The following is a 23,917-nucleotide window of genomic DNA, read 5'->3' as shown; positions in this document are numbered from 1 at the left end:
TCACATTTATTTGGATGATGTGATTGTAGCGTCAAAATCTTTCTCAGAACATTTGGATCATCTCAGCTTGGTCTTTGAGCGCTTTAGACAAGCAGGTCTTAAGCTATCTCCAAAGAAATGCAAACTTTTCCAGGAAAAGGTATGTTTTATTGGTTACATTGTATCTTCAAGAGGCATTGAAGCTGACCCAGCAAAGATTGAAAAGGTAAAGAACTGGCCTGTCCCGAAAACTGCAGATGAATTGAGAATATTCTTGGGTTTCACGGGCTACTACCGTAAGTTTGTAAAGGACTATTCAAAAATTGCTAGACCATTGTACAACTTACTTACTGACCCGGTAGATGCCAAAACTGTAAAGAAAAGAAAAGGTAAAAAGTCACCTAAGCAGAATGCATGTTGGCAGTGGAAAGATGATGAGCAGCTAGCTTTTGATACGTTGAAAGGCATTTTGTCATCACCACCTGTGTTAGCTTACCCAGATTTTAGCAAGCCATTTTTTTTACACACCGATGCATGTCAGACTGGTCTAGGAGCTGTGTTATACCAGGAAAATGAAGGTAAGGAACGAGTCATTAGTTTTGCTTCTAGAGGCCTCACGAAAGGTGAAAGAAACTACCCTGTTCACAAATTAGAGTTTTTAGCATTGAAATGGGCTGTTACTAAAAAGTTTCATGATTATCTTTATGGTAACACATTTGTAGTCTACACAGACAACAACCCATTAACATATGTTCTTACAACTGCAAAACTGGATGCTACAGGACACCGCTGGATTGCTGCCTTGAGTAATTATGACTTCACTATTCGGTATCGTGCTGGAAAGGCTAATGCCGATGCCGACGGACTTTCAAGAAAACCTCAAAACAGTGAAGGTGAGTATGACGAAATTTCTAAAGATGTCATAAGATCTATTTGCCAGAAAACCGACACTGGTTATTTAGAAAGCATCTGTATGTCAGCACAGATTGTAGATGAGCAAGTATTAGACTCTAGTGACTTCACTCCAGTGGATTGGAGATCAGAACAAATGAAGGACGAAGTGGTAAGTTTTTTTCTAAAAGGAGTTGAGAATAAGCAGAAACCAGTTGTTTCAGAATTGCAAGAGGGAGAGATGAAAGCATTTTGTAAAGAATTTCCACGATTAGAGGTGAGAAACGGTATTTTGTACAGGAAGGCAGAAATAGCTGGAGAAACAAGATTCCAGTTAGTCCTACCGAAAAGTCACAGAGCGACAGCAATGAAAGGAGTACACAACGACGTTGGCCATTTAGGTAAAGAAAGGGGAATGTTAAACTTGAGGCAAAGATTTTATTGGCCACGTATGGCAGTTGATTTAGAAAACTGGATTAGAACATGCGAACGATGCTTGAAACGTAAGTCCCCATCAAATTCAAAAGCTCCTTTAGTGAATATACAAAGTACACAGCCTTTAGAACTCGTTTGTATGGATTTTTTGACTTTGGAATCATCAAAAGGTGGGTATCAAAACATTTTAGTCATAACTGACCATTTTACAAAATTTGCAGTAGCTATTCCTACAAAAAACCAAACAGCAAAAACAACAGCTAATACCTTTTTACAAAATTTTGTTTACTATTTCGGCTTTCCAAAACGGATTCATAGTGATCAAGGTACAAATTTTGAATCGAAAATGATCAAGGAAATATGTCAATTAAGTGGGATGGAGAAATCACGTACGACTAGTTATCATCCTATGGGTAATGGCATTACCGAAAGACTTAACCGTACACTTTTAGACATGTTAGGGACACTAGAACCAGATCAGAAGATCGACTGGAAAAAATACGTTGCGCCTCTTATTCATGCTTACAACAGTACGGTACATGAAACTACAGGTTTTACTCCATACGAGCTTATGTTTGGGCGAAAGCCGAGGTTGGCTATAGATGTAGTATTTGGCTTAACACCGGATAACCAGAGTTTTTCTGATTATTGTGAATATGTTGATAATCTGAGAGAACGTCTTTTGCAGGCTTACAGGTTAGCACAGAGCAAAACAGAAATTAGCCAGACACAACAAAAGAAGCAATATGATAAACGAGCGAGAGGTTCTGTCTTAGAAGTGGGAGATCGGGTATTGGTTAAGGTTGTAGCATTTCAGGGCAAGCACAAAATAGCTGATCGCTGGGAACAAGATGCATATATTGTTCGTGCCCAGCCTAATCATGATATACCAGTTTATGTTGTAGAAAAAGAAAACAAGTTGGGAGAAAAACGTGTGCTTCACAGGAACCTGTTATTACCAATATCGCAACTTCCTATTTCAGAGAAAACTACCATAGAGAGACCAAAGCCGAGGGAGAGAAAGTCATTGAGACTTCGTAATCAAATGAGAGAAAAGAGAGTGCGAGTGAGGAAAGACAGTAGTAGTAGTAGCAGTAGTGTAGATGAGGAAGATGAATATGTGTTTGTAGGTGATAGTGTGGACAGAGAACTTAAAGAGAATGCTGGTAGAAATGATAGTGAGACGGAGCATACAGTGGAAGAAGTTGCAGCACCGGACACAGTTGAGACAGCTGAACAGGAGTCAGTTGCCAGTGAATCATTGGTGTCCGATGGTACTGAAGATCAAATTTCCCGAGATGTGAGAAAGGTTCCAGTACCTGTGCCTCGCACACCCATTCCAATCCCCAGAAGGAGTACGCGACATCGCAAACCGCCTGATTATTTAGTTATGTCTCAGGTTGCGGGGATTTGCGAAGATATTTTACGGTTGATGAGTAATTGATATATATCTCATTTGTATAATCTTACATAAATATATTATTTAATAAAGGAACATTTTGAATGTAAATATTTGTGTATTTATATTTGTGTTTTTTTTTTTGTATGTATTGGTGTATGTCGGGACGACATTTCACTGGAGGGGGGAGAGTGTAACTATGTGTAAATATGAACTCGTCACTCGTCTTGTCTTGTGACTTGATGTAGCACTGACGCCCTCTAATTGTTCCTTTGTCTGTTCTTTTGTCTATGTCCCTTTGTTCTGTCTTCCCGCGTCTTTGCCACGTGACTTCACATTATAAAAGGCATTGACGCGGTATTTTCTAATAGTGCTGAAGTTGCTGTTCATCTGTCTGTTTCTATGTGGTAAGTTGGATGTCGTCTACTTAATTCTAGTTATATTTTATCTTGTCTTTTGCGTATCCAACTTCACTATACTATACTGTATTACATCGTTTTCTAATCTTTAGTTTTCAGACCAAGACGTATATCCAGCACTCTTTATAAACGCCCTTGAATAAGATCAGGGTAAGCCGTTATAGCTTTTATAAACCGTAATTATCTATATCAAATTTATTATTTCCTTATCATAGAGGTAAACTTTAGAATTATAAGTTATTTGTTGTATGTCATTTTATTTAATTATATCTCACCTTTATTACAGGGTGAAAATTTTAGTTGTAGCAATAAAATTTTACACAACCAGAGAGTCCGTCTGTTACATTTATTTATTTATTTATTTATTTATTTATTTTTATTTTTAACGCGGGTTTTAATGACAATGTGAATTCACGCCAGAATATCAACCTTCGAATAGTGGCCTCCCGAAAAAGATAAGACGCCGGCGTCGCTCGCAGAGGCAGGCTTTTTCTACGCGGGTTTTAACGACAACGTGAAGTGTGTTTTTTTCTGCAACGGCGGGTTGAAGAGTTGGGAAGTGGGAGATGAACCTTCGAGAGAACACGCCAGATGGTTTCCTAAATGTGGATTTTTAAAACAAAGTAAAGGACTAGAATTCATACGGAGCGCTGCGAAATCTATATGGGGAAATAAACATTTATTTACAAATGCTTTAGGTCAACACTCGACTATCTAAAATTAAACAATTAATACTAATGAAAAAAACAAATAGGTGATAGTTTTTTTATTATTAGAAACTATAAAAACAAATAGCATACTTGATATTACTTACTCGATTGATACATAATAGAATTTAACTTTCCATAATTAACTCGATTAAATTGGATTCTATAACAAACGCCAGGAAATAGACCTTTCTACAGCATTTTGAAATCACTGGTATTAAAAAGTCAGCTGTAATGTTGAAAATGGAAAACTCCAATGCACGATAAATCCAAAATTGCACTGGTCTCATTTCAAAATAGCTCACGGGTCACACAATTAGCCACAATTCACTTTCCAAAAATATTGTAAAAGGTGCAGAAGATTTCGCCTTTTGCAATAAAGCCTTCAACCCCTATAAACTGAATTTAAAAAATGCTCTGGGGGCTCAAATTTAAAACTGGATCCATTTAAAAACTAGACAGATATTAAATTACACAGCAATTGAAATATTTAGGAAAATGGTTACGAATAGCTATGCTCTTGAAAGCGTGTTGATTTAAAAAAATGAACAACTTTGAAGCCTTTTGAAGCATAGTCAGTCAATCATGAATTGCCTCCCTCATCTCCTACATGACAGATTGCAACGTAGCAATACCAGTTATTTGTCAGTTCAAAACTTTGTTGTTGAAATGTGTCACTCAATCATTAACGCTGGTTTCAACAAGCTGTTTCTTTGTGGCACGTTGGATGAAGTAGATGATGATGTTGTAGGTTCATGATAAGAATTAAGTTATTAAATGAGGTATAAGAATGAGTTTGATATAGAATGACATAATAAAGGTCATATGTAATGGGTAGTCACACAATGAACGTAAGGTAAAAATGCCACGAAATCGAAGAGGGATGTGAACATTTGGGCATGAAGATCTTGGGTCAGAGAGAAAACCATCATATTCTCCTCACTTACTGATTACTGGGGTTAAGTTCGAAATCTTTTCAATTATCTCTCGTACAAAAGGCAAACATTTTCAACTAACCTCTCACACTGGATCTCTCTGCTTTCTACCACCCTACCACAGTCGTAGTTCCCTACAAGTATATAGCACCAATATTCAGTATATACTTAAACCGCTATATATATACTATAATACCAGGGTTAAACTGTTATGCTTTTAAACTTTTTAACACCAGTACAGGCCCGTAGCCAGTAATTTCAAAAGGGGAGTTCTTTTTCTGAATAAGTGGACCTTTTCCCAAAAAAACTTCATGTACCTAGATCAAAGTTCACTCAGAGGGGACCTCTTCCCACCAAAAGGGGCGGTTCTTTCTAACCCCCCGAACCCCCCCTGGCTACGGGCCTGCCAGTACATGTACCGGTAGCTACGTGAGGATCCATATTTGTTTTGAAATGTCTCCTCAACGTGAATACCTTCATCATGCAGTTTTGTCTCTCTGGTTAAAGTATTTGAAGCAACAGTAAATCTAGATGACGTTTACAGCAGCTGTACACGCCTGTTGATGAGTCCATTTGTAAAAAAAAAAAATTAGATACTTCATAAATTAAATTCTATCGGCTCGGGTAAAAGAACTGGGACGCCATTTATAGTCCCTCTGTGCAGATCAAATAATCAGAAAATAGCGTGAATACCTATCCTCATAAATCCATTTAATGTCGTCAAACTCTGTGTAAACACTATATTTGTACATGCAATAGTTACTACATTACCCGTAAGTGGCATGAATGCAATAAAGAATATCGGTCAATAGATGTTTTGTGTGGAGCATTTACCTACAGGGGGTATGCTATTGCAGCTGAAAGATAATGCAGCGAAAAGTGCAATCTAAGAACGAATCAAATAAATAGCTAGTTGGTATATCTCAGTTGACAGTCGAGTTGTTTGAAGGAAAGAAAGTATCACGAGGAGCAAAAGTTAATTAGTGGAAAGGGTGCTGTAGGCTTAGACTGTTATGTTTGGGTGAATATTGCTGTTCTGCAGTTTTTCTTCTAAAGAGAGAGATACTAGTTTATTCTTATTAGAAATATGAAAAAAATTGGAATAGGAATAAATGAATAAATCCATACATATAGTTAATAATTCATTTGTCTGAAATACCATGTATGGATGAAAATGTTAATTTCTATGTACTGGGTACAACTGGAGGTGAAATATAATCGACAAAAATGCAACACAATTTAATTAAAATTCCTAAAAACCAATAAAAGGGTAGACAGAACAGAATAGAATAACTCTGAATGTAACATATATCATTGGCAAATCAGTGGCGGACTTAAGGAGTGTCAGGGGGTCCTGACTCCTTTTGATTTCTGAAAAATTCACATTAATTGGCCCTTCTTGAAATTAGAATTTTGACTAGCAGAATCATAGTTCTAAATCGTACCAAATGGCACCGTTTGCCTCCTATACCTCCTATACCAAAATTTTACGTGTGCAAGCGTCTCGATTCCATGGCCCCGTATCTCGAAATAGAATCGGTTATGGAATCGAGACGCTTGCGCATGTGCGCAACATAGCGAACCTTTCGAGATACGGAGCCCAGTTCTTTTCCTGGCTCTTTTCACTATATTGTCGACGTGTTTTTTAAATGATAGTAAAACTGCCCAGCTCATATATGTGCTGCAGGTAAAAATCGTTCTGCTTCGGAAGAGTTCAAAAACGGGAGGGGGGTAGGGTAAACCGTTGCTGACACACAAGTTTAGTGATGTTTTTATTACCGGTACTTTATACATATTACTATCAACATCTTAACAGTCGGTGTCTGAAAGGTACTCGGTACCGCATTTGAGATCTTCAGATCTGTATACCAGCAGGGTTATATTGCAGTAATATCTGTGGATATGTCCGACAATAAGCTTCATGATTGATAAAATTCATTTTATGTTTCACATAATCTGTTTTTATTATTTCTTCTAACTATTTATAATAATTATTGGGTAAAAAAATTAAGACGCCATTTAAAGGTCTTCTGCGCAGGTCAGATAATCACAGAATAACGTTAACCTGAACCTAAGAAGTTCATCAAATGTCATCCAAGTCCAAACACTGTGGATTCCCGCATTCTGCTACTCCCGATTCTACTAAACAGACTTTTTTATAGACTAAGGTGTGACTGAACAGGTGTAAGTTGTACAGCCGACGTGGCTTCTCACCTAGAAGTAATATCAGGAGTAATTCAATCACTCTCATTGTTGACCTCGCCTCACCACGTGCTCCCGTGAACGAATGAGATAATGTGGATAATGTAATTCATCCAATCAGATACCGAGAAAATATTTACTTGGCTTACACTACTTCTGTCAATGCTTAACACAATGCTACGGCATTTGCTTAATTTTTGAGCTGAGAGGCAGAACTAAATAAGGTAAATCAAGTTTAACAGATCTCTGTTTTGTTTTAAGCGCAAAAAAATGCCAATTTGCAAATTATCCGAAATACGTGCATTAAATACGCATGCAAAGCACCTGGTATAGGGAAAAGCGAAGAAAGCAAAAGTTTTACATTAATGTTACAAATTAAGGCAGGTGCCCCTGTCACCCAACCGCCAGTGACATCAGCGGGCCCATCCTGCTAGTGCAAGACACTGACCAACCCTTGTTGTGGGTGCAGCTTTAGCCGGTGGAGTAACAATTATAATGGTTTAGGGGCTTTGTAGTGGGTCACCGTTAATGGAGAGAAGTTTCTTATTTCCTGTACGTCAAGCTCATCTTGGACAAAGGTTAGTTACCCCTGTCGAGGAATCAGGAACGGTTCGCCTTTGATTAGTTGATTTTCTAAGTCAAGCGCGATTTGATTGGTAAAAAAAATTAACACCGAGTCTGTTTTTGATTGCCATCTTGAACGTTGTGGCAAAAAAAAGTTTCTGAAATTTAAAGAAAAACACCTTTCTGAAATTTTAATGACGCGATTATACTGATATATTTTGGACTGAATTCATCCTTTTTTGTCTCAATAAAATAATAAAGAAAACGTTTAAGAGTGGCGTTACGCTTATGTTATCACAAAGTCCATTTTTGTAGGTCCCTTTTTGACTAAGATTATGTCTGAATTTTTAAACAATGATTTGAAGGTCATTTATCTTAAGTTGGCTGGCCTATTAAAAAACGATATTAAATATCAGTGGCGGATTTAAAAAGAGATCAGGTTCAATTACTTCGATTTCTCTCACTTTTTAATTTTTCAAGATTTACGAACAATATGTAGTCTACGTAAAAACCTCAGAAATGTAGGCCTACGTGTAGTTTGCTCTTCTGACCACTAAAGCAATGGCCAATCCATTAACAGTGCACTTACACAAGTCTATATATAGTTTTCCACCACGTCAGTCTTAAGGGCAGCCAGCAGAGGGGGCAAGTAAAATTTCTCTCTAAGTGGATTAATTTTTTCTTAATTAATATAAAAATGTGGACCCCTCATCCGTGATATAATTTTACTTACTACTTATGTTGATATACATGTACAGTGGCGGATTTAGAGGGGCGTCGGGGGGTCCTTAACCCCCTGCTGAAATAAAGAAATAAGAAATTTCTCTAGCAGGATCATAGTTCTAAATATTGCCAAATGGCACCGTTCGCCCTCTAAAAAATCAAAAAAAAAATTAGTGCCTGTTTGCGGGCTACGAACCCCACGGGTGAGAAACGGCTTCGCATCCGCGAACCCCCCCCCCCCCCCCCCTTCAAATAATCTTGGATCTGCCCCTGCCAGTTTAGATGTATTGACCCAAATATGCTTTTATAATACAAAAAAAAGCTTGCTGGCAGACTGTCTGGACTCCTTTTCTGTGCCCCGTCTCAGGTCAGTGACCAAGAATTATTCAAACCAGTGTCACGTGACCACCACAACAAGATGGCTATAAAAAAAGAACATCGAAATTGCTTCTTTAAGGTGGGCTTTTATCTTTATTACATCATAAGGAATTTTACTATAATAGTAAGAAAGACAATAATAGATATATTTCGGGGTAAAAAAGCGCATTGGGAAATAGAACCGGTCAACCTTAGGCTTAGCTTGATGTTGAATGATCGATACTTAATTACGGGAGACCGGGGAAAGTCCCCCCCCCCCCCCATCAATTTATGAAAAAATAAACTGGAATAAAAAAAATTGATCACATCATTTTGTAAATCGACTGTATCGACTGTACCCAATAATACCGAATTTTACTTAAGCAGTGAGTCCAAATGAAAGAATGATGCATCTTATAGTACTTTTATTAAAGAGATTTTAATATATATATATATATATATATATATATATATATATATATATATATATATATATATATATATATATATATTTAAAATTTATATTTTCATGGGCTTTTGATTTAATATGGTTTATGTATAGGGCACCAAACTAAAGCTCATTGTTTCAAGTTTCACAGAAATGTTTCATCGTTGTTCAGTTTAGCACCAATAATGGCTGCAATTTTTTAAATAAAAAATGTGCACCCGGGGCTAGTTGGTTCCCTTGACTCTGGGCAAGCTGGACCCTTATGTAGACCACAATCCTTTTCGCGCAACAGAGCTACAGTTCATTGTTAAAGCAAAGTCAATAGTTTCTTAAATATTTAACAGTTTAAGATTGAATTTGTGAGATTTAAAAAAAAAAAAAAAAAAGAAATGTTATTCGTGTCTCATTCACTTAAAACCTACTTTATACCATTATTAGTTTATTCTTAATTAAAACAAAAGTTTCACTAATAGATATTTTGCTTCTTGCAACGCATACAACGTAACGTACAGAACCCTCAATATATCTGCCTCATTTGAGCCACTTATTCATCAAAGACTCTCAAAAATCAATTTGATAAAAAAATGTATTTCAAGGCGTTTACATGGGATACTTATTGCATTTTCCTATAGGGGGCCAACTTGTCCCGATCCTGGGGCCAACTTGGCCCGTGGCGTGGCAATTTACCCTTGCAATTATTTCTGATCAGCATTTCAGTTGAAAATAGAAGACACCGTCTTATTTTTGAGCTGCCAGACAGAATACGCCAAATTAACCTTTTTCATCTTTTCCGGAAATGAAAATTGCTTTGTGGGTAGGGGAGCCCTGCTATGTCGAAACACTTACAGCGGTGCTAAAAACCATGGCTGGGTTTACGTGCTTTTTGTCCCGCTGCTACAATAACAGTAAGCGAGATCGACACATGAGGTTTAATAAGTTCCCAACAAACCCGTTAGAATGAAAAATATAGTAGAAAGAAAGGAAAATATAAAAGCAGGGCACCGCGTTTGCGCTGAACATTTCGAAGGCGGGAAGAAAAACTATAATATTAGGAGGTCAACGGTGCTTTAATAAAAAACAGAAATGCTTAGTTAATCAACGGATATAATGAACTATCGGCAAATAGAACTCGGGGGTAAACAATGTGAGAAAAAAACATTATAAAGATCTGAAGAAAAAATTGAAGAATAGGGGCCTAAAAAGAAAGAAAAGACTTTAAGCATGAGATTATGAAAAAAGAATTAAAGTAAAAGCTGTGAAGTTTTACACGGGGATTCTACTTACAAAAAATTCAAGAACTTTCACGACTATTTGTGTAACAACAAAGAGAAGGTTTGAAAAGTTTTGTATGTAATATCCTTTTTGTGTGTGTTTTATTAATAAGTGATCATTTTAAATGTAGTAGGCCTATCACAGGTTTTAGTCTCACATAACCCTTAGTAGGGTGGGTTCTATTTTTTTAAACGTGAGACGTTAATAAAATTTTTATTATTATGTGTCCAATCCCGTATACGTATTACTGATTTGTACATGTGCAAACGGGATTCATATTATCAAGATCAACAGAGACATACGAAGAAGAAAGTACATCGGCTCTTGTTGAACGCGTTATCGGCAAAATAAAAAAGTTATTTATTTCTGAACTCAATGACAAAAGAATAAGAAAATTCAATGGGCATATATTGTTATTTACAAAAAAATGCAGAAAAGCCTTTCTGTAAGCTACACGTGCTACATGTATGGTAAAGACAAAATTGATAATAAAAATAATCTAACAATGTATTTGTAAACTAATGCATACAGTATATGCTTAGTATTAAAGAAGGCCTACGTATATTTAACTGTCTTAGATAGTTGAAAGTATGAAATGTGTGGAAAACACTTTATTTGAATGATTTATTGTCTTTGATTGAAAACGATGAAAATACGCATGAAAACATTCAAAAATCAAATAATTTGGCCTCTTGCTATAATTTGTTTTGCCTGACGGTTTTGTCTCAGTTTCCATTGCCTGACGGTTTTGTTTCAGTTTTCATTCACAAAATTTTCATACTTGTCAGACCGAAAGTCTGACATTTTTTACCTGTCGTAAATTTTGTACATATACTAGAGTAAGACACGGTAAACTTTAATTATCGTCTGGGAAAGAGTCGAGAATTCCTGTCTCGCCTATTTAACACTTAAAATTAGAAGGTTTTAATTACAGAGGAAAGGTCGTAGTTGTGGCCGCCCCCCTTACCGAACAATTGAACAAGTAACACCTGATGCCTTATCAGGTACCAAACGATTTAATCAGTTCACCGACGAACAATCTGCGTGTCAGTTTTACCTGTATACACAGTAGGCACTAGTCAAACAATGCAGGGAATCTTTTCATTTTATCATTTCAAAAATCTCTTAAGACATCCTTCAAACAAGACATAAAAATCGTTATGAATTGATACTGCCGGTAAATGAGGTGATATCGCCACAGCTTGCATATATACATGTAATATTGTGAAGACATAGGCCTACGCACCTGTCCACACTCTTGAAAGCTGTGTACGAGTCTACTGGCTATTTGATTTTAATAATAATAATAATAATAATTTTATTGAGCACTAAAATGTTTCAGTACATTTTGCAGGCCCTCTAAACTACTTGTATATATATATATATATATATATATATATATATATATATATATATATATATATATATATATATATACATTAAGTCATGGACCTAACTAGAGAAGGACAAGTAACGCGGAGAAAGATCAAAGGATAATCGTTTTAGCGCGAGACCTTCGCGAAACGATGTGCGTTCGGATCACGTGACCTCCCGTACAGGTAGCGAGCATATCGCGGCTGTTGATGACTTTTTGTGTCATTTGAACAGGTAGCTGGTGATAACGCGAGGAAAACGTTCGGGTGGATGAGTCAAGACACTTATAGAGATAAAATGTAAGTACAATTTCTTTTGCTATTTTGGATGCTAGATGAGAATAAGGATATGTTTGTTCATGGAGGAATTCAAAATGCCCAATATGGTGAAGGCAATCGTGTTTGTTGCTGTAAAATGAGTGTTTAAAATTGTACAACTGCAGTGTCGAATACTTGTCTTTAGCTATGATCCGATAGAAAAATATTTCTAGTCTCGAAATTTTACCTCTTTGTAAAGAATTAGCCTTAGATGCGGCAATAATTTAACCTCAAATCGTGTTTTGAATTAAAATGACGCAATTCCTCTGCGATTTATTCGACTCGCCGACATCGTTTTAGGTCTGGTATTTTTTACGTACGGTTTAGATAAAGGTGGCATCAACACCGCTGTGTACTATATGTATAGGTTTATGTTACTTGCTGAAGTGAGCCCGAATTATGGAATGATAATTAATATTTTTAACTCTTAATATGGGCTCTCGTTGCAACATGGCACCACACATGCAATTGTGACACACAAAAACGCACCTGTGATCCTTTTAATATCCTTTTATCAAAGTTGACATTAACACTGCTCTGAAGTATATATATATTTACACATTACCGGCTACAGTCATCTCCGGTCTGAGAATGATAATTATTATTTTTTTTACTCTCAATATGGGCTATCATTGCAATATGGCACCACACATGCAATTCTGACACACAAAAACGCACCTGTGATTCTTTTAATATCCTTTTATCAAAGTTGACATTAACACTGCTCTGAAGTATATATATATTTACACATTACCGGCTACAGTCATCTCCGGTCTGAGAATGATAATTATTATTTTTTTAACTCTCAATATGGGCTATCATTGCAATATGGCACCACCCATGCAATTCTGACACACAAAAACGCACCTGTGATTCTTTAAATATCCTTTTATCAAAGTTGACATTAACACTATATTCATATATATATGTATATTCACATGACCGGCTAAAGTCTGCTCCAGTTTGAGAATGATAATTAATAGTTTTTCATTTTTAAATTGGATTCCCTAAACAGAATAAAGACGATTGACAAACACCCTCATTGGTCTTATAGTGAAAGTGTATATGTGGACATGTACACATGCAAAGTTCATGATTATATTTATTTAGGTAATGGTCATAAAAGTAGATCTTGATCACATTTGTGATAAGAGTCTCACCTCTGTAATTGCCTTGCTACATTGCATTATCTTGTTATCAGGTGCTTGAAATCTTTGAAATAATCCTGAGACATGCCTTTAGATAGCACCTAGCTGGCTTTATCAAATCAACAAAGGGCCAGACGGTTTAGTTACCTGGCTGATAATGATCTAGAAAGTCCATGCCTAACAAGGGAAGTAAATTTAACTATAGGGAAAATCTACCTGATAGGTAGAATCTTGAGATGCATTTGATAAGGCTAACCTGTGGCTCAAATGTCCAAGTAGAAGTAAAAAAGGCAATTTTCATTTATAGTAGTTTGTGATAAAAACATTCTTATTCTCTTCCAGATTCTCTTCACAAGATGCCGGAAAGTTAAAATAAGACAATGCACCATTGCCCAAGAGGAGACGCACTAATTAAACATTTGGACAATAATTCACATAGGTCAATAAGAAATTAGTTTATACCTTTTATGAATAAGTTTTAAGAACTCCAACATGACTTTCACAAAAAAAAGACAAGACAAGAAAACTGCACATGTATTGTATATTCATCATCACTAGCTTTGTAACAAGCATTTTTAATGTTTACTTTTTTAATAATAAATATTGGAATGTACTCAAGTTGTTTTATATTTGCTATCTTATAATGAAAAAAAAATGAAATGTAAAAAACATGGATTATATGTTTAGACAGTTTTTTCTTGCTTGATTGAAATTGCATATTCAATTACCTCAGAATACACTAACTACAGGTTTAAAAAATCTGATCCTGATAAAATTCATACTCACATTTGACTTTGACCCTCTTGCAGTGAAATGCGTCTTATTTGTCAAATCTTTTATTATTATGATATATTAAGTTGTGTAAAAAAAAGGAAGTGAAAAGAAATAAAAAGAAGATTTTTTATGTCAAATATATGCATTTTTTATTACCATAAGATCAGTATTGGTGAAATTAATCTCATATTGTAAACGGGTAACTTTTAATGAAAAATAAAACGAAATATAAATGAAAGATAGTTGCTGACTGAAAAACCAAATATTATACTTATAATAAGTTCTTGAATTATGACTGCTTTTCAGTTACTGAAAACAGAAAGCCATATTTTGGTACCTGGTGTATTATTTTCTACCAAACAAATACGACAAATCTGACTTTTAAATAACTAATTAAAATTAATGTAAACCTAGATGAAATTTCTAATTAAGATCTTAATTGCTAAGTGAAAAAACCCAAATGTTATAAATGCACAAGATTATACTGTCTGTTCGTTGAAAATCTAGGTAATAATTCAAGCTGTAATTCTACTCTTCCTTTTGAGAGACTTTCTCAATCCTTTTTCTTTCGTAGATGCAGACACAGATTCTTGGTACTTTTCTTTAAGCTGTCTGCGAAATGAGTGGCCCCTAATGGTAATATATAATTTCACAAACATGCTAAAAAGGTCCATTTTTAATTTGTCTGATTCACCAGCAGTCAGTTCTTGTGTAAATTTGATTGATCTTCCGGGGTGTCACAGCTACTGGTACATGTAGGAATGAGATTTCCGGTCGTTGGGTGCGTATTCCTGTCCTGTCAGAGACTACCTCACGGACAGGGAAAGGCAGCAGGTATTGAAGACAAACTTCACACCCCGTTTTTATGAGGTAACGGGGAAAAATGCCGAAAACCCCTCAATAAATTTCCACCTGTTGACGGAAACCTGTGTGCTCGCAACTGCAAGATGGCGGCAATGCTGTATCATAGCAACCACGAGGGACTGCGAGAAATTGCGTTATCAATGCAGAGAAACAATAGAAATGCACTGAAGCACAGCGCGCGCTACCTTGATAATAAGCTGTTCAGACGCCCGTGGAGCTATCAAAACAGATTATGTGAGACAATAGGCGAATGTTTACCCGAACGCACATAGCTTCAAAGGAAGATGCCGCGTTTCTTGTCCTTCTCTAGTTAGGTCCATGATTAAGTACAATCTAGACCTATTATCACAATAAAAATAAATAAATAAATGATAACAACAATAATAATAATAATAATAATAATTTATATATAAAAAAATAACGAGTCTCGTGCGCATATCTTTATTATCGGAAGCATTTAAAAGAACTCTGAAGCTTTAGTTCATCATCACTATTGAAAGTGCAGCCAAGGCTCGGACGCTTAGGTGAAGTCTAGTTGTACAGCGCATCGTATTTAAACTGAGAAAGAAAATATTTAATTGCTTGATTCTCCTTCCAAATAGCTGTTGTCTTGCCTACAGTTTACGCATTTCTGTGCTTCAGCCACCTTTTTAGTTTGACAGAAAGCAGTGCACGCTTCGAACGACCTTTTTATATGCGCACCTTGTACATCATCTACACCTAGCATTGTCATGCTAAAAACAGCAGAGGAGCTACCATGACCCCTGTGGCGCGCGTCCCCTCATGCGCACTTCGTATTTCCGCAAAAGATGAAAAAGGTTAATAAAAAGAGCTACACACAGAAGTGAATGAGGTAGGTTTAACATATATCAAATTGTTTATTCGCAAACTATAACTAGTAAACACTGCATTTGCGCATGCATCTGTGAACATTCGGAATTATTTACACTATATGTTTACACATGCAGGCTTTATCTGTGGTAGGTGGGACTATAAGCATGCATTAACAACGTCTCGACTCCCAAGTGCAGTTACTTTGCATACTCAAACTAATATGGATATGAAATTATCTAATGTTATTTTTACGCCACCAGTCTGTGCCTGTCATATTGACATTGTTTAACTGTTGGTCGAACCATGGACCTAACTAGAGAAGGACAAGTAACGCGGAGAAAGATCAAAGGATAATCGTTTTAGCGCGAGACCTTCGCGAAACGATGTGCGTTCGGATCACGTGACCTCCCGTACAGGTAGCGAGCATATCGCGGCTGTTGATGACTTTTTGTGTCATTTGAACAGGTAGCTGGTGATAACGCGAGGAAAACGTTCGGGTGGATGAGTCAAGACACTTATAGAGATAAAATGTAAGTACAATTTCTTTTGCTATTTTGGATGCTAGATGAGAATAAGGATATGTTTGTTCATGGAGGAATTCAAAATGCCCAATATGGTGAAGGCAATCGTGTTTGTTGCTGTAAAATGAGTGTTTAAAATTGTACAACTGCAGTGTCGAATACTTGTCTTTAGCTATGATCCGATAGAAAAATATTTCTAGTCTCGAAATTTTACCTCTTTGTAAAGAATTAGCCTTAGATGCGGCAATAATTTAACCTCAAATCGTGTTTTGAATTAAAATGACGCAATTCCTCTGCGATTTATTCGACTCGCCGACATCGTTTTAGGTCTGGTATTTTTTACGTACGGTTTAGATAAAGGTGGCATCAACACCGCTGTGTACTATATGTATAGGTTTATGTTACTTGCTGAAGTGAGCCCGAATTATGGAATGATAATTAATATTTTTAACTCTTAATATGGGCTCTCGTTGCAACATGGCACCACACATGCAATTGTGACACACAAAAACGCACCTGTGATCCTTTTAATATCCTTTTATCAAAGTTGACATTAACACTGCTCTGAAGTATATATATATTTACACATTACCGGCTACAGTCATCTCCGGTCTGAGAATGATAATTATTATTTTTTAACTCTCAATATGGGCTATCATTGCAATATGGCACCACACATGCAATTCTGACACACAAAAACGCACCTGTGATTCTTTTAATATCCTTTTATCAAAGTTGACATTAACACTGCTCTGAAGTATATATATATTTACACATTACCGGCTACAGTCATCTCCGGTCTGAGAATGATAATTATTATTTTTTTAACTCTCAATATGGGCTATCATTGCAATATGGCACCACCCATGCAATTCTGACACACAAAAACGCACCTGTGATTCTTTAAATATCCTTTTATCAAAGTTGACATTAACACTATATTCATATATATATGTATATTCACATGACCGGCTAAAGTCTGCTCCAGTTTGAGAATGATAATTAATAGTTTTTCATTTTTAAATTGGATTCCCTAAACAGAATAAAGACGATTGACAAACACCCTCATTGGTCTTATAGTGAAAGTGTATATGTGGACATGTACACATGCAAAGTTCATGATTATATTTATTTAGGTAATGGTCATAAAAGTAGATCTTGATCACATTTGTGATAAGAGTCTCACCTCTGTAATTGCCTTGCTACATTGCATTATCTTGTTATCAGGTGCTTGAAATCTTTGAAATAATCCTGAGACATGCCTTTAGATAGCACCTAGCTGGCTTTATCAAATCAACAAAGGGCCAGACGGTTTAGTTACCTGGCTGATAATGATCTAGAAAGTCCATGCCTAACAAGGGAAGTAAATTTAACTATAGGGAAAATCTACCTGATAGGTAGAATCTTGAGATGCATTTGATAAGGCTAACCTGTGGCTCAAATGTCCAAGTAGAAGTAAAAAAGGCAATTTTCATTTATAGTAGTTTGTGATAAAAACATTCTTATTCTCTTCCAGATTCTCTTCACAAGATGCCGGAAAGTTAAAATAAGACAATGCACCATTGCCCAAGAGGAGACGCACTAATTAAACATTTGGACAATAATTCACATAGGTCAATAAGAAATTAGTTTATACCTTTTATGAATAAGTTTTAAGAACTCCAACATGACTTTCACAAAAAAAAGACAAGACAAGAAAACTTCACATGTATTGTATATTCATCATCACTAGCTTTGTAACAAGCATTTTTAATGTTTACTTTTTTAATAATAAATATTGGAATGTACTCAAGTTGTTTTATATTTGCTATCTTATAATGAAAAAAAAATGAAATGTAAAAAACATGGATTATATGTTTAGACAGTTTTTTCTTGCTTGATTGAAATTGCATATTCAATTACCTCAGAATACACTAACTACAGGTTTAAAAAATCTGATCCTGATAAAATTCATACTCACATTTGACTTTGACCCTCTTGCAGTGAAATGCGTCTTATTTGTCAAATCTTTTATTATTATGATATATTAAGTTGTGTAAAAAAAAGGAAGTGAAAAGAAATAAAAAGAAGATTTTTTATGTCAAATATATGCATTTTTTATTACCATAAGATCAGTATTGGTGAAATTAATCTCATATTGTAAACGGGTAACTTTTAATGAAAAATAAAACGAAATATAAATGAAAGATAGTTGCTGACTGAAAAACCAAATATTATACTTATAATAAGTTCTTGAATTATGACTGCTTTTCAGTTACTGAAAACAGAAAGCCATATTTTGGTACCTGGTGTATTATTTTCTACCAAACAAATACGACAAATCTGACTTTTAAATAACTAATTAAAATTAATGTAAACCTAGATGAAATTTCTAATTAAGATCTTAATTGCTAAGTGAAAAAACCCAAATGTTATAAATGCACAAGATTATACTGTCTGTTCGTTGAAAATCTAGGTAATAATTCAAGCTGTAATTCTACTCTTCCTTTTGAGAGACTTTCTCAATCCTTTTTCTTTCGTAGATGCAGACACAGATTCTTGGTACTTTTCTTTAAGCTGTCTGCGAAATGAGTGGCCCCTAATGGTAATATATAATTTCACAAACATGCTAAAAAGGTCCATTTTTAATTTGTCTGATTCACCAGCAGTCAGTTCTTGTGTAAATTTGATTGATCTTCCGGGGTGTCACAGCTACTGGTACATGTAGGAATGAGATTTCCGGTCGTTGGGTGCGTATTCCTGTCCTGTCAGAGACTACCTCACGGACAGGGAAAGGCAGCAGGTATTGAAGACAAACTTCACACCCCGTTTTTATGAGGTAACGGGGAAAAATGCCGAAAACCCCTCAATAAATTTCCACCTGTTGACGGAAACCTGTGTGCTCGCAACTGCAAGATGGCGGCAATGCTGTATCATAGCAACCACGAGGGACTGCGAGAAATTGCGTTATCAATGCAGAGAAACAATAGAAATGCACTGAAGCACAGCGCGCGCTACCTTGATAATAAGCTGTTCAGACGCCCGTGGAGCTATCAAAACAGATTATGTGAGACAATAGGCGAATGTTTACCCGAACGCACATAGCTTCAAAGGAAGATGCCGCGTTTCTTGTCCTTCTCTAGTTAGGTCCATGGTCGAACTGATTCCCATTTGTCCCTCTTTTACTTACTAAATACCTAAACTTGCTTACGTTCCCTGACATACAGAGCAGAGCATGTTCAAGAATCATCGTAAAAGATCCGTTTTCATTTAAAAAAAAGAAACAATAATTTAAGACCACTTTCCTTTGACTTGGGCCAGACATCATATAAGGTTTAGTTTACCTTTATTGTGCTTGAGGAGCTGGGTCATACGGCTCAGCAGAAGTAAAAAAGTTGCAGCGCTATATATCAGTATAATTTTACCCTTAATCGACCTATTTGCAAACTTCTATTTATTTATACTCCCTCCCATGCTAACCAGTACAAGAGTGTACCCAATTGAATTAATTGTCTTTATGTGGGAATTGTGGGAATTGTCTATATTTAATGGGTAGTCACATAAGGAATGCTGGATAAAAATACCACGCAGATCGAATGATGTGTACATTTGGGCATGGAGGTCTTGGGACCAAACAGAAAACCCTGCATTCTTTTCATTCACTACGTTAAGTTCGAAATCTTTCCAATCTCCTAAAGGCACACAGTTTTCAACTAACCTCTCACATTGGATCCCCCTGCTCTCTACCATCACAACGTAGTCGGAATTCCGCATATACTATACTTGAACCGCTGTATACAGTAACACTGTATATAATCCCAACAGACTTCAACTTTCGTAGAAGGGAATCCGTATTTGTTTTGAAATGCCCCCTCAACGTGAATACCTTCATCATGATGTCTTGTCTGTCTGGTTAAGTCATTTTAGTCAAAATTAAATCTAGATGACGTTTCATATAATTCTGCATGGCACACACCCTATCGGCTTGGTAAAAACTGGGACGTCATTTGCAATCCTGCGCAGGTCAAATAATCACAAGATAACATTAATCCCAGTCCTAAAAAATCCATATAATGTCCTCAAAGTCCAAAACACTGTGGATTTCACCATTTTGCAACTCCCAGTTTCACTGCACAGGCCTATTTAATAAACTTAGGAATAACAAAACCTAAAGTACGTTAGTTACTGAGCAGACATTTTATAACCTGCAGGCGTCTGTTGCGCCTGAGCAAAAGATATGCGCTACGCTGTGTAAACACTTTATTTATACACCCCATAGTTCCTGTGGCAGAGGTGCATGACCTTTTAGTGATATGAATGCAAAAATCAACCGCGATCAATATGTGTGTTATATGTGGCATAATGTTTGCTATTGTTGAAACACACACTTACGCATACACACAGCTGACAAAAGCGGAAAGAAAAAAAAAAGAAAGAAAGACAGAGGTGCATGACCTTTTAGTGATATAAATGCAAAAATCAACCCCGATCAATATGTGTATTATATGGGGGCATAATGTTTGCTATTGTTGAAACACACACTTACACATACACACAGCTGACAAAAGCGGAAAGAAAAAATGCAGCCCGAACGGAATGAAAATAAGATGCTAGTTGATTTATCTCGATCCTTAAAAGGATAATTTAGCTCTTCGTTTGGGCCAAAAAATGAATTTTCCTAGAGAAAACATCAATTTTACTTACCAATAGTTAATGAATACATTTTACATTCAAAGTTAGTTCCTGTTTTTTGTTCTAAAAAAAGTTTGATTTTTTGTTATAATCCCTAAAAACAAGCTCAGATATCAGAATAATAGCTATAACGCTTTTGTGGCAAAACAGAATATGTAAGTTCCCGCGGATCTTAAGTTAAAACAATAAAGTCTTGGTTAAATATTCTGTATGTTTATTTTAGTATAACCAGCATCAGATACGCATCAGTACTTGTAGTCCAATGGTTCTGACTAAAACGAACACAAACAAGAAGGAACATAAATAAGTCTTCTTAAAACAAAGTCTTACAAACAATTTTAACTGCATTAAGAAAGTTTAACCTATACAACAGAACAATCATAAAAACTCACATTGCTGGCTTTCGTGGATGTCAATTATTCCTTTTTATCCTGGAAAGCTGAATTTCCTCTAACAAAATCACTGAACATCTACATGTAACTTGACGTCATTATACTATGAGGTGTCTGAACTGTCATAAAAGGAGTGTCGCAAAAATGTCTATTTCTACAGAATGCTAACTACAAAACAGCCACGCTGTTGAAGTGTCAATCAATTCTCCTCGCAATCATATCTCCTCACATAAAAGATCACGCAAATGGGCCGCTTAAGTCTACATTAATCAAAATAAACAAGAAATCGTTTATCCGATTCTTACAGAATATATTATGTTTCTATGAGTTGTTCACAATGTTTTTATTGTGAAATATATATTTCATACGAAGAGTTCTTATCCCTTAATCAATTTAATGGTGGGGTTGTATGAATATATTTATTTCGAATATTACACGGATGCGCTACTCAACTGACCCAGACGAAAATCTCTTGTGTTTGCTAGCATGCAATGCCCGCAGGTACAAGTATGTCGAGCCCTGAATTATAACATCGACATCTGTTGCTAAATTTACGGGGAAAACTGACAAGTTAATTGAAGCCTCTTCAGCTGATAACAATTTAGCGTGAACCTCCATGTTAAGTGGCCTATAGACCACAACGTCTCATGGTTCTAACGCTGATTGTCCAGGGAATAATAAATTGACACACATTATATATAATCGTCCGCCCAAGGGGCGATTTAAGATGTCTATTTATTGTTGCCAAACTTTTTTGGCCAAGGGTACCGGGTAATATTAGATAACGTTCACGCATGCAGTCTCCCAAAGTTGCTTTATAGGTCAATTAGAAGGTAAGCGATAGCGACCTTGACCTGCAGGTAAAAAGGCAAACTTACCTGTGAATGTACTACTTTACGTACCTGACGCTGCAGCTGATTTCGTGTAATTAAATGGTAGCAATTGTTTTACCTTTGAGCTGTGAGACATATAATTAAGTGAGGTAGTCTAAAGAATCACAGGTCACAGCTAAGCGCAGGAATACGACAATATAATACACTGTATCGACTCTGGGTTATTCCCCTTATCCTGTTCAGCTGGAGCACACGAATACTATACATGAGGAAATACTGTTCTTAAATTAAATAATAATAATAATAATAATAATAATAATTACTTGAACATGAACGGTATTATATATATACATGTATACAGTGTATATATGGTTTTTAAATGGAAAAGCTATGTAGGAGAAAGTTGTGGATTTTATGATAAGTTGGGTATCAAAACGAATGAATTAAATGGTATGTTTTTTAGAATATCTAATGGGGAAAATAATGGACAGTTAGCAAAATTTTAGTTTAGCTTTTAAAATTGATAGAGAAAAAAAAACTCAACAAGTTTCTTGTTAGCCCGAAGGGCAAGGAGATTTTTGCACATAACACTTTACTAAATGGATAAATGAAAATTAAAGTGGGCTTAGTGTAACGTATAACCATGTAGATTGTAAGATTCTATTGTAAGATCTAACTCTGACCACATCCAATGTTCAACGTTTAAGTAAGCTGGTTCTAAAGAAGCACCTATATATGATTTTAATCAGGTGTAAAGAATAGCAGACATTTGATAAAAAGGGGTCTAGGACATGACTTAATTAAATCCTGGATTTATTTTTTAATATAGATATGTCCTGATCGTTGGGCATGGACTCGTGCAACTTTGTTGTCATACATTCACACGCAAAAAAGGTGTCGTTAAACACTATTATAGTAACGATTATGACCTGATTACCATGCCCCATAGTCAGTGTCAATTTCGCACATGCGTTTAATTGACTGTCGTGGAGGGAAAGAATGTTAGCTTCGTTAAAAACTGCTGATTGTGAAGTGTACGGGGACGACAGAGAGAGAGTTTCTTGGTATACTGCTGCCAGCGTACACGTAGCAATTGGAGCTAAATATGTGGTCAGCAATACAATATTTGCGAATGCATATATACTGTTGATAAACTCATATATAAATGACTAACGTGTGACGTCTGTACTACTCATACGTGACAAAAAAGTTACAGAATTTTGTACCATGGTCCAAGAACACTGATTTCTCTAGACAGTTTTAGACTTTGCATTTGAGATACATGTATGGCATATACATGTACATGCACATGTATTCTCCAAAACCCTAATGAATTGGTATATTTTGCCTCAATAGTAAAAATGCTTTTTTACTTGTTGAAAACAAATATTTGGAGGTGTGTGAGGTGGAATGAATTTCTATTGAATATAATAATGTATCTTTAATTAATAAATGTTTTATTGTTCCTATATGTTAATTTTCAACATGTGTATTACGATGTGAAGGCGGTATAGCATACGTATTGATTAATGTACATTGTAAAGGTCAATGAATGCTTACTTTTACGAAGTTCATATTCGATTTTGATGATAAGTGTATTGTATATAGTGATTTGTTCTCTAAACTATGTCTGTAGTTTAAACTATTTGAAACATTGTAGTGGGGACAGAATAAAATAGAATACCTGGTTTATAAACATTGTATAAATTAGTAAAATTAAAAGCTATTTTCCTGATGCATAAGAAGCAAATTCTAAAAGGTAGATGGGCTAATCATTAATTTAAAAGTTTATATTTCATAGTATACGCTTGGAAGTGATCGGGGCTCCTAATTTATTTCTTCTTGCACCGTGAATGAC

At 35.7% G+C, this 23,917-nt stretch overlaps 1 protein-coding gene across 2 annotated transcripts in view; it reads right to left on the bottom strand.

The window, feature by feature from the left end:
• The window catches only part of LOC106152518 (beta,beta-carotene 15,15'-dioxygenase), a 56,888-nt gene that overhangs the window by 31,062 nt on the left and 1,909 nt on the right, over positions 1 to 23,917 (bottom strand). The window contains exon 1 of one of the 2 annotated variants that reach the window (XM_086995815.1): positions 19,861 to 20,340. The exons of the other annotated variant lie outside the window; for it this stretch is intronic. The gene's annotated coding sequence lies outside the window, so the exon portion shown is untranslated. Of the gene's footprint in view, positions 1 to 19,860; positions 20,341 to 23,917 lie in introns of those variants that run through there. 2 annotated transcript variants of the gene reach the window in all.

This window comes from Lingula anatina, chromosome 9 (genome assembly GCF_051362555.1).
Source record: "Lingula anatina isolate TDL-2025a chromosome 9, LinAna3.0, whole genome shotgun sequence".
In the NCBI taxonomy this organism is placed as follows: Eukaryota; Metazoa; Brachiopoda; class Lingulata; order Lingulida; family Lingulidae; genus Lingula; species Lingula anatina.
Note: the sequence above shows the minus strand (reverse complement) of the source record. Positions and strands in the feature narration are given on the sequence as shown.